We start from the raw sequence: 12,250 nt of genomic DNA, 5'->3' as shown, positions 1-12,250 counted from the left end.
TCATCAGTGGAGTTTAATCTACCTTTTCTCTTGCTATCTTGGTTGAAATTTTACCTGGTTTAAATAAAACTATATTTTTACAGAGCTCAAATCCTTGGAAACTATATATAAAGTAGATCTCTTTCAGTACCCTGTTTGTTACTCTCCTAGTACTTACCATAATTGGCAATCATTTTATTTATTTGGCATGCTTAGTTGCTTTCGGTCTGTCTTCCTCTCTGGAAGGTCAGCCCCAAGGTGGCCATGGCCTGTGATATAGTTTGGATATTTGTTCCCTCCAAATCTCAAGTTCAAATTTGATCCCCAGTGTTGGAGGTAGGGCCTAGTGGGAGGTTTTTGGGTCATGGAGGCGGATCCCTCATGAACAGCATGGTGATGTCCTCTTGGTAATGAGTAAGTGCTCACTCTACTAGTTTTCCCATGAGCTTATTAGGAAGCTCCTCTCTCTGTGTCTCTCTCTCCTTCTCTTCCTGCTCTCTCCATGTGGTGGTTCCCCTTTGCCTTCTGCCATGAGTGGAAGCAGCCTAAGGCACTCACCAGAAGCAGATGCTGGCACCAAGCTTCTTGTACAGTCTGCAGAACCATGAGCCAAATAAACCTCTTTTCCTTGTAGATTACCCAGCCTCAGTTATTCCTTTTTGGACTCTCTTTCTCTTACATCCCACCTCTGATCTGGGTTCTGCCTACAAAATACTTCCAGAATTCAGTCACTTCACACTACATCCTTTTTGGAAGACAATTCTCCATGGGTATTTCATGTTTATTTCTACCCAACTTTCAAGTGGAGGCGCTGATAAATTTTGTGCTGACCTATCTTTTCAAGGAGGCTGTATAGCAAATAGCCTTGGAAGATAGTGATTGATAGTATTACCCTCTGGAGAAGTGGTCGTTTGTTTGCCCTACAGTATAATAAAGATAATGTCACCCCATAAAAAAGATCACAGGTTAGGCGAGTTTACTTGTAGTCCATTACAAAAGATTGGGGTTTCCTAAGCTTGGGGCCCCTCTGTTGTGACACAAACTCACTGTATGCACAACATTCACCCAGGCCACTCTGCATCCTCTCATTGAGACTTGAGAGACAAGGAGAATGAGATAATCATGAAGCTCTGCTGACTGCTAAGTCATGAGAAGTAAAGTCCTTTGTAATCCAGAAGTCTCATGTGTCTTTTACCAGCATTCATGAAACTGTTCCAGGCTAACTTGCTAACTTGCAAGTAGTGGGGTAAAACTCAGGTCCTGACAGTTTTTTCTTTTTCTTTTTCTTTTCTTTTTTTCTTTGTTGTTGTTGTTGTTGTTCTTCTAAGACAGGGTCTGTCTCTGTTGCCCAGACTGGAATGGAGTGGCACGATCTCAGCTAACTGCAACCTCTGCCTCCCAGGCTCAAGCTATCCTCCTGCCTCAGCCTCCCAGAGTAGCTGGGACAACAGGCACTTACCACACCCAGCTAAGTAAGTCCCCACAGTTTTTGACAGTCCTCTACTCCAACTCTGCCACAATCAACCATCATCTGTCACTACTAAGTCTCCTAAAGGGTCTCCTGCTTCCATCTTGGTGGAAAATCCCCTACGGAAAATCCCCTACAGGATTTTCTGCACATTGCAGCCAGGATCCATTGAAAACCAAATCAGTTATAGCAACTCCTCTGCTTAAAACCCTCCAGTGACCTCTGTCTTTACAATGCTTTACAATGCCCAAAGTGCCTGACTCCTTGCTATTTTCCTTTATCTCATTTTGCTCCACTCTCCCTACTGCCCCATCAGCTCTAACCATGCTGTTCTTACTCTTCCTCTAGGTGTGCCCCCATCTCAAGGCCTTTACTCTTACTGCTCTCTCTGCCAGAAATGACCTCTCTCAGAGTTAGATCATTTCCTCACCGCTATTAGGCCTCTACTGAAACACTGCTTTCTTAGCAAGGTTTTCCCGATCACCCTATTTAGAATTGCAATCCCCCCTTCCTACCGTGCATGCTTGTCCCCTTTCTCTGCTTTATTTGTCTATGTAGCACTTTTTAGCTTCTAATATATCATTTGACATTTCTTTTTGATTATGTCGCCTTGCACTGGAATGTAAGCTCCACGAAGGCAAAGACTTTGCTTTGTCCGTTTCAGTATCTCTTACCTAGAACAATTTCCTAATCTATAACAACTTATTAAGTCAGTGCTTAATAAATTGCTGTTAAAATATTGAATATAGACTTCTAAATCAAGCTAGGCTCAATATCTTATTAATTATGCCACTTTGGACAAGTTGCATAGCCTCTCTGAGACCTAGATTCCTGATGGTAAGAAGAGAATTATCTTCCTCATATGATTGTTGAGTGGATTAGATGGACACATGAAAAGCACCTACTAAGCATTTAATGAAGTTAATTATATTTCATCTTAATAAAATCCAGATGAAATTTATTTTAATTACACACTAGTAATTAATTTGCATCAATTATATACCAGTGATTTTGGTATTGCCAGGGAAAACCTGATGTATTATGTATCACTAAGCATATCTTTTCAGCTTTTTATCCTCAGTACACAGCCCAGCTTCTAGCAAACACTAGTCACTCAATAAGTGTTTGTTGGTTTGTTTTGTCTCTTCTCATCCTAAAATCCCCTACAGGATTTTAGGGGAAAATCAAAAAATATAGAGAAAAACTAAGTCACCTATAGTCCTTTTATGATCATGATTATTATTTTACTGTATTTTCTTCTGGATTTTTTCCTATGACTATTTTTAAACAGTAATTGTAGTATACATATATTTTTATATCTTGCTTTTTTCCACTTACTTTTTTGACACAAACATTTTTCTATACAGCTATGTTGTCTTTCCAACCATTAGTTTCTGATAGTTGTGTCATTTTGTCAAGTAGATGTATCACAGTTTACTTGACCATTTTCTCATTATTGGATATTTAAGTAATTCACTGTTCACTTTAATATATTTTAAATCACTTTTAAAAAGAGAGAGGAAAGAACCACCCACCTGCTTCTAAACTACAGCATGTCTGACCCTTTTTGGGGAAGAGAAACTGAATTCCTCTACTCTTCATTTGCAAGAGACACTTCTGAATAATTCATGAGTACATAAAGATGAAAAAGATATATATCATCTAGCTGATTATTAACATAATACAGCCAAATGAAACATTATCCTAAAAAGTCTCACTTAATTGCAGCTGTGGAAATGAGACTTTGAACATTTTAGAAAGAAATCATATTTGAGACGTAAATAAATACACTTCAAAATTATTTTAAGACATTGCCTAGTGAAAATTCTTCCCTGTAAATGGTGGTTATTGGGTTTTTTCCCCACAAAAATGGAAAATCAGTCCTTCCAATTAGCTAAGTTAGTGAACAATCTAAAGAATAATGTAGTAAATTTCAAAAATATCTGTAAAGAAAATGCAACGAAATTTCCTACCTTTTTGTATATAAATGTTAGTAGGGCCTTTTTTTGTTTGTTGTTTTTTATTTTTTAATTAGGTCATATGGAAAGTAACTCAGATGGTAATATGAAAACTATGTGCTAATTACTTCAATCGCTGGTAATTTTTTAATTATATAATTCCTAAAAGAAAATTATATTTCTTATATGAAAAATGAAAACATAAACAGAGAAAAAGTATAATGACATTTGTTTTACACAGGGCCAACGAAAGTAAAAAGAAATGGAAGGTCGGAGGACTACTCACAGACTCTTTGTAGGTTTCTGAATGCACATAAGATTCAAAAACTCAGAAGATATATGAGTTCCATTTTTTTTTTAACCTACAGTCCTCCATCCTGAGCCCGTGTCCCGATCGATCTCTGTCAGCTGCGTTCTAGGCCTGATTGTGTAGTTGCATCCTGAATATCCTTTTGCAGGTCTCCCGTGTTCTAATCCCTGTTTCCTGAATTCAGTGTCCTTATGATTCTTGGTTTATCCCCTTATTTTGGTTAAAGTATATCTTCTACTTGCTTCCTAAGAAGGCAAATGTTTTGAGGACTTCCATGGTTGATAAATACGTTTTTTTTTTTTTTTTTAGACAAGGTCTTGCTTTGTCACCCAGGCTGGAGTGCAGTGGCACCATCGTGGCTCACTGCAACTTTGACTTCCCGGATTAAAGCGATCCTCACGCCTCACCCTATGAGTAGCTGGGACCACAGGTGCATGCCACTATGCTCAGCTAATTTTTTAAAATTTTGTGGAGACAGAATCTTCCTATGTTGCCCAGGCTGGTCCCAAACTCCTCGGCTCAAGCAATCTTCCAGCCTTGGTCTCCCAAAGTTCTGGGATCACAGGTGTGAGCTACCACACCTGGCCAGGGAAAAATCTTTATTCTACCCTTTATGCTACTTGATTAACAGTTTGGTTGGGTGTATACTCTTACGATTTTGAAGACATTGCTCCAATATTTTTCGGCATCACTTTTTGGAGTTGCGAAATTCCTGCCACTTAGACTTACAGGTGAAGGTAGAGGGTCTGGGGGAATACAACTGGCTGTCAGATTTCTGAGATCAGACTGTAAAGGGAAGTTGGTACTGAGAGTTCCATTGTTCAACTTCAAGCCTCCTACAGTTCAAATCCTCTAGAGGAAAGTCAGTTGTTCCTGAAAGACAAGAGGATAGGATTGTTGCCTGGTGGAGATGAGGGGATTTGGAAGGTCCACCCACTTATGTTCCTTCTCCTTTTATCCCTACTTATACTTCTCCCCAAACTTCTGCAATACCTGGTTCTTCCAAGAGCTGAGCCTCCAGAGGTTGCCCAGGGCAAATCAGCATACTTCTAGTCTCATCAGATCCAACTTCTCATCTGTTTTCTGTCTTTTAAAAAATTTCATTCACTCCTATCTCTTATCTGTGCTCTATGTCCTTGTGAAATAATAACTTTAACAATAACAAACAAAGACATTGTCTTTTTCTTAAAAGTGCCGAAGAGAAACAGCCTCTTTATTCTTCAGATGATGGCCTCTCAGAGCCTCCTTGACTCCGGGCTCCTCTGGTCCACTGTTCTAGTTCCCCCTTTAAGCTCTTGGAGTGCTGTGAACAGATCTCTAGTAGCTATTTTCTGTTCTTTGCTGATGTCTTCTTCTAAAAATACTACATTACACTCTGTATCACACAGTTGAGCACTTGATCACATCCCATCTTGATTCACCTTCTATTTCATGCATATTAACTGTAAGCATCTCACTGCAAGAACAAAGACTAATATATTTCTTATGCAGGCCTACAATGCCTAAAGTAGGCTATCTCTGTTATTAGTGTGCTTACAGATCACTTACAGAACTTGTTTAAAATGAAGAATCCCAGACTTTCTGGTAGGACAAGATGTTCCAGGCTTATCTTGTAAACTTTTTGCCCTAGATTCTAGAATCTGCCATTTACTCATCAAATTCTGGTTCCTTTTAATGAGAATGAAGATACAGAGACCACAATTAGGACAGTAGAGGTGTTCACTGCTGTGAGGTTATCATTGTTTTTCAGGTTATTTTAGGGAAAGGGCTACAAAATACTTTTTACAAAGCAATAAAATAGAGCACGTGTTCATACTGATACTTCCAATTCAAATCCAAGACTGTAGAACTTTTCTTAAGCTCATCAATCTTATTACTTCTATCTGTATCTCTTTTATCCTATACCAAATGTCCCAGCTTGCAGCATCTCATTATCATATTATATCCTATTTACTTTATCCCACAATATATACTCCTCAGTTTGAGAACAGCACTTACATTACCATCGATAACATGATTACCAAAAACAGTTTAAGATTATTTTGTCCTTTTTGTTTTTTCAGTTGGTCCTTTAGATATAATCCAATAGGAATGTAAAGAAAGCTTTAATATAGTTAACCATAATTTAAACTTACTTGAAATAATTCCCCTGTCTGTGGGTATGCCACCAACTCAATACATTTAGATTCATTTGCTTTAGTTTGCTTCTGATTTTTAGGATCATTTTTATTTTGTTTTATAATTATATAAAATATTTACATTGTTACAAAGTCAAATCTAAAAGTCAAATTATGTTCAGGGAAATCTACCTCCTATCTCTGTCTCCTTCACACTATTTTCTCCCTCCTAAAGAATAATCAATATGTTTTGTCATCAAATAAATGTATTATGTAACTATATATTATAAATGCAAACATAGATGTATTTCTTTTTTTTTCTTTTTTTTCTTTTTTTTTGAGATGGAGTCTTGCACTGTCGCCTGGGCTGGAGTGCAATGGCGTGATCTTGGCTAACTGCAACCTCTGCCTCCTGGGTTCATGCTATTCTCCTGTGTCAGCCTCCCGAACAGCTGAGATTACAGGTGCACACCACCACACCCAGCTAATTTTTTGTATTTTTAGTAGAGACGGGGTTTCACTATGTTGGCCAGACTGGTCTTGAACTCCTGACCTCATGATCTGCCCGCCTTGGCCTCCCAAAGTACTGGGATTACAGGCGTGAGCCACACCGCACCTGGCCCAAACATAGATGTATTTTTACCTTACCTGTCTTAGTTTGTTTTGTGTTACTGTAACAGAATACCATAGACTGAGTGATTTATAAAGAAAATAAAATTATTTCTTAACAGTTCTGGAGGCTGGGAAGTCCAAGGTTGAGGGACCCACATCTGGTGAGGGCCCTCTTACTGCGTCATCCCATGGAAGAAGGAAGAAGGGCAAGAGATCACATGTGCATGAGAGAGGAAGGGAGCCAAACTCATCCATTTATTAGGAACCCACTCTGTGATAACTAACCCACTCCCACAATAATGACATTAATTCATTCATGAGAGAAGAGCCCTCAGGACCTAATCACCTCTTAATAGTCCCAGCTCTTGACACTGCTGCATTGGGAATTAACCTTTCAATACATAGACTTTGGGAGACATACTAAAACCACAACGTCCACCCTTTAAAAGTGGTAACATACAATACATACTACTTTTCTCTACCTTTCTTTTCTTCATATATAATACATATACTAAAGACCCTCTATAGAAGATATGCCTTATTCTCTTTACAAACTCATAATTTACTGTGCTGCTATAATGAAGGTTATTTAACAAGTGCATGCTCTACTGATGAACATTTGGAAAGCCCAATGTTTTGCTACCACACATAATACTAGAATAAAGAAAGAGTTTTTTTAGTTATACCCTCTACTTGAATGTTCAATTTCTAATTTTACTTGCTCCAAACTGAACTATGTTGATCTCTTCTCTAAATTCATTCCTCCTTTGTTTTCACCACCTCAATTAGTGTCACCATGAATCCAATTGCTCAGGCCAAAAACCTAGGAATCATGGCTGATTCTCTTCTTTCTTATATACCCTGCATCTAAACTGAAATCTTTCTCCTGCTCAAAACCTTCCAAATGCCTCCCATCATACTTAGAATAAAAACCCAAATCTTTATATGACCTTAAGAATTATAATGTGACTTTTCATCACCTTTTTGATCTCATTTCCTCCATTGTTCCCTCTGTCTTAGTCTATTCTGTGTTGCTATAAAAGAATACCTAAGACTGGGACACTTTATTTTATTATTTTATTTTATTATTATTATTTTTTTTTGAGATGGAGTTTCGCTCTTGTTGCCCAGGCTGGAGTGCAATGCACAATCTCAGCTCACCGCAACCTCCGCCTCAAGACTGGAAAATTTTTAAAGAGAAGTGGTTTATTTAGCTCATGGTTCTGCAGGCTGGGAAGTCTAAGGAGAGAGTTCTGGTTTCTGGTGAGGGCTTTTGTGGTGACAGCATAGTGGAAAAGGTCAAAAGGGAAGCAGACACATGTGAAGAGAGAAAACAAAAGGGATGCCCTGGCTTTATAACAACCCACTCTTGAAGCAACTAATCCATTCTCATAAGAACTAAGCTAGTCTTGCCAGAGTAAGAACTAACTATTGTAAGAATACCATGAAGCCATTCATGAGGGATCTACCCCTGTGACCTAAACACCTCTCACTAGGCCCCACCTCCCAATACCACGACATTAGGAATCAAATTTCAACATGAGTTTTGTCGGGGACAATCCATATCCAAACTATAGCACCTTTCTCACTGTAGCTTAGCAGCACTGGTTTCCTTGCTGTTCCTGGAAGATGCATGATGCCCACCACAGAATCTTTGCACTTGCTTCCCTGTGCCTAAAAGGCTCTTTACGCCACATATTTTCCCAGATTACTCCCTCACTTCCTTGGGGCACTGCTCAAATATTCCCATATTGAGAGATCTTCCTTCATCGTGGAGCTAAGACAGCTCTTGTTGTTGCTCTATGGCTTTTGTGATTTTTTTTTTTTTTTTGAGACGGAGTCTCGCTCTGTTGCCAGGCTGGAGTGCAGTGGCGCGATCTCGGCTCACTGGGTTCAAGCGATTCTCCTGCTTCAGCCTCCCGAGTAGCTGGGATTACAGGCACATGCCACCACACCCAGCTAATTTTTGTATTTTTAGTAGAGATGGGGTTTCACTATGTTGGCCAGGATAGTCTCGATCTCCTGACCTCATGATCTGCCCACCTCCACCTCCCAAAGTGCTGGGATTACAGGCGTGAGCCACCACACCCAGCTCTATGGCTTTTTATCCCTGTCTGTTTTTAATAATAATACTTATCACTACTGACAATGCATTATTTATTTATTTATGTGTTTATTCATTTATGTCTTCACCACTATATTGTAAACCCCTCAAGGGTTGTCTATTCTGTTAAGTATCTAGACACTTAATTATTATCCCATGAATGAATGAATAAATGAATGAACATGATTGTCAGTGTCCAACTATTTTGAATTATCTGGCAATTTGAAGTCTTCATGTGATTCGACTTTGAATAGGAAGTAAGTTACATATTTAATAACTAATTTTAAAAGAAATGTAATTTTTAATGATTAGCTAAGAATAATTACGAATCTGTGCAAACCAATTGTAAAGAAAAATAAAAGCTTTGTTGTGGTTTCTTAATTGGTTTACAAAACTTCGAGGTCAGACAAATTGTTCTTTGATTGTTTTCCTTTGATTGTTTTGATTGTTTCCTTCCTCTGCAAAGACTGTCATAATACTCATGACAGTACTATGGCAATAATACTGTCTGTCATGAAAAGATTATTTAATTTATAAGAAAACATACACTGGCTTTCAAAACAGTAAAATCATTAAGTGATTCATCCAACTTACTTACTGAGTGATTATTCAGTAAGTAAAGCTTAACAGATGGACAGAAGCTCATTGTTAATTTTTTTTCTTTATAACATCCTACCCTTAACACCAAAGAATTACAACATTCTGATTCAAGAAAGAAATAACAGGCAAATTAACACTGTATTTTTTATTTTAGATGAGGAATACCTTACCCTCAAATTTCTATCCAGAGGAGAGCTAAGAGAACTCTCTTTAAGAAGAAACACATGCACATCCACTTACTTGAACGAGTCAGAAAGCCAGGAGTCAGCTTGGACACGCCTCTTCCCCATTTCCTGCACTCTCCTCCACCCAGTCAGTCAGAGTCCTAGCAGTTTTACTTACTAAATATGTCTCAAGGTCCTCAGTTTATGGCATTAGACAGTCACTGCCTCAGTTCTCTTACTTGGATTAAAAAGTAGCTCCCTGAAAGGTCTTCTCACATTCACCCTTTTCCCTTCAGATCCATTCTCCAGTCTACAACAGAGTGATATTCCAATATGTAAATCCAGTAATACAGTGGTTTCTGTTACTCTTTGGCAGAAGATCCTGGTCCTTAATATGACCTAAAGGCACATGTGTTTGGTCTCCGACTAACTCCCCTACCTCATTTTGAATCATTCTTGCCTTAGCTCTTTCCACTGGAGCCACATCATCCTCCTGTTAGTTCCTTGAAAATGCAAACTCTTTCTTGCCTCTGAGCCCTGACACAAGAGGCTCTGATTTCAAGTCAAAGACTACTTCACTGGGGAAGCTTCTCAGTCCCTCCAGAGTAAGAGAGGTCCTCCTGTTACAAATTCTCATAGTTCACGGAACTTTTCCATCCTAATTCATGTCACAAGTACAGATTTAATTTGCTCATTTGTTTAATATTTCTCTTGTATATTAGTGTAAGCACCTTAGAGCAGAAAGCACAGTATTGATGCTCACCATTATATCCCAACACCTAACATAAAATCTAGTATATAGTAGGGAGTCAATAAATATTTATTGTATAATAACAGCATGAGATGAAACAGTCAAACACTGGCATAGGGACTTAGGGTACATTTGAGAGCATTTTTAGAGCATCACTGAAAACTGGAATGGGGTCCCAGAAAAAAGTTGAAGAATTATCTCCTATGGAGACTCCTAAAAACAGGATATTTTATATATGACTAGAACTGTACTATCCAATATGGTAGCCATTAGCTGCATGCATGTGACTATTGAGCTCTTAGAATATGGCTAGTCCTAATTGAGGTGTGCTGTAAGTATGAAAGAAATGGCATATTTCAGACTTGGCAAAAAAAAAAAAGTAAAATTTCTCAATAATTTTTTACAAGATTATATATCGAAATAATGTTTTGGATATACTGGGGTCAACAAAATATATTGATAAAATTAATTTTATCTCTTTCTACCATTTTTAATGTAACTACTAAAAATTTTTATGTGGCTTATGTTGTATTTCTACTAGAACTTAACGGTCTGTGGTATTTCAGGACCACTGTGGTTTGAATATTCGTGTTTCCTCCAAAATTCATGCGGGAACTAAATCCCCAATGCAACAGTGTTCACAGACGGGTCCTTTAGGAGGTGATGAGGCCATGAGGGCTCCATTTTAATGGATGGGCTCAGTGCCTTATAAAAGGTCTGGAGGGAACGAGCTAGGCTCTTTTTGCCCTTCCATCTTTTCAGCTATGTAAGGACATAGTGTTTGTCCCCTTGGGAGGATACAGTAACAAGTTGCCATCTTGGAATCAAAGAATGAGTCCTTACAGACACTGAATCTGCTGTCACCTTGATCTTCGGCTTCCCAACCACCAAAACTATGAGAAATAAATTTATGTTATTTATAAATTACGCAGTCTAAGGTATTTTAGCATAGCAATAGTCTTAGTCCATTCCATAGCTTATTCCATAGCAACAGGAATTCCTATTGCTTATTCCATAGCAATAGGAATGGACTAAAACAAGGACAATATTGCCTGAAGCTGGACATGACAGTGGGACACGTCATTAACATGAGTTTGGATACTGCAAGAAGTTATGAAGAATCTTCTTCTGTTAGCAATGTGTTTCTGTTTTACCACCAGTCTTACTTGACTGTGCCTGTGCTACTTTACCACATATTCAAATATTTGCTCAATATATTGCCCTCCTTGGTCAAATAGCCTTTACAAACTGAATTTCAAAGCCCTTCTTCATGCTTTTATTTAATCAGTGTCCTGAAAGGTTGCATAAAGTTTGCAAAGTTTGGCCTTCTTACTTTACTGAATTCTAAAGGGTCAGTTTGTTGATAGAAGGCTTGGCATGAAGTTTGGCATGATGAATCATTTTTACTCAAAGAAACTGGAAACTAGACATTGAAAGTAGCAGTTGTGTCTAGAACTGTCAACACAGGTTTTTATGGATTCTCTTCATATTTCTGAAAGTTTCATCCCTTTTTGGAGCTTTCTTTTTACTCTTACAGCAGTTTGCTCTTTTTTTTTTTTCAAAATGAAAGCAAGTTTATTAAGAAAGTAAAGGAATAAAGAATGGCTACTCCATAGTGCAGCCCCAAGGGCTGCTGGATGCCCATTTTTATGGTTATTTCTTGATGATATGCTAAACAAGGGGTGGATTATTCATGCCTCCCCTTTTTAGACCATATAGGGTAACTTCCTGATGTTGCCATGGCATTTGTAAACTGTTATGGTGCTAGTGGGAGAGCAGCAGTGAGGACGACCAGAAGTCACTCTCGTGGCCATTTTGGTTTTGTTTGGTTTTGGCTGGCTCCTTTACTGCAACCTGTTTTATCAGCAAGGTCTTTATGACCCGTATTTTATGCTGACCTCCTATCTTATCCTGTGACTTAGAATGCCTTAACCATCTGGGAATGCAGCCCAGTAGGTTTCACCCTCATTTTACCCAGCTCCTGTTTAAGATAAAGTTGCTCTGGCTCACAGGCCTCTGACATTTCCCCCCTCCCTTTTATAAAAGAATCCTTAATCCTAAGGTTTGCAGAGGGACAAACATCTGTCTTCTGTAACTTCTTCAGGCTGAATAGGGGTAATAATATTTCTTCCTAACTATGAGGGTCTCTTGCATTCAGGGTAGAGAGGAGCTCAGTCGGAAAGCATC

General features: G+C 38.4%; 1 long non-coding RNA gene across 1 annotated transcript in view; it reads right to left on the bottom strand.

Moving 5' to 3' along the window:
- Positions 1-1,302: 1,302 nt before the first annotated feature.
- The window catches only part of LOC129143627 (uncharacterized), a 66,338-nt gene continuing 55,390 nt past the window's right edge, over positions 1,303-12,250 (bottom strand). Inside the window, exons 2-3 of the long non-coding RNA XR_010155266.1 lie at positions 5,264-5,383; positions 1,303-4,588 (exon numbers count right to left, since the gene is read on the bottom strand). This is a non-coding gene — a long non-coding RNA (uncharacterized LOC129143627). The remainder of the gene's footprint in view (positions 4,589-5,263; positions 5,384-12,250) is intronic.

This window comes from Pan troglodytes, chromosome 2 (assembly GCF_028858775.2).
Source record: "Pan troglodytes isolate AG18354 chromosome 2, NHGRI_mPanTro3-v2.0_pri, whole genome shotgun sequence".
NCBI classification, from domain to species: Eukaryota; Metazoa; Chordata; class Mammalia; order Primates; family Hominidae; genus Pan; species Pan troglodytes.
The sequence above is the reverse complement of the archived record's forward strand: the minus strand, read 5'-3'. Positions and strand labels throughout refer to the sequence as shown.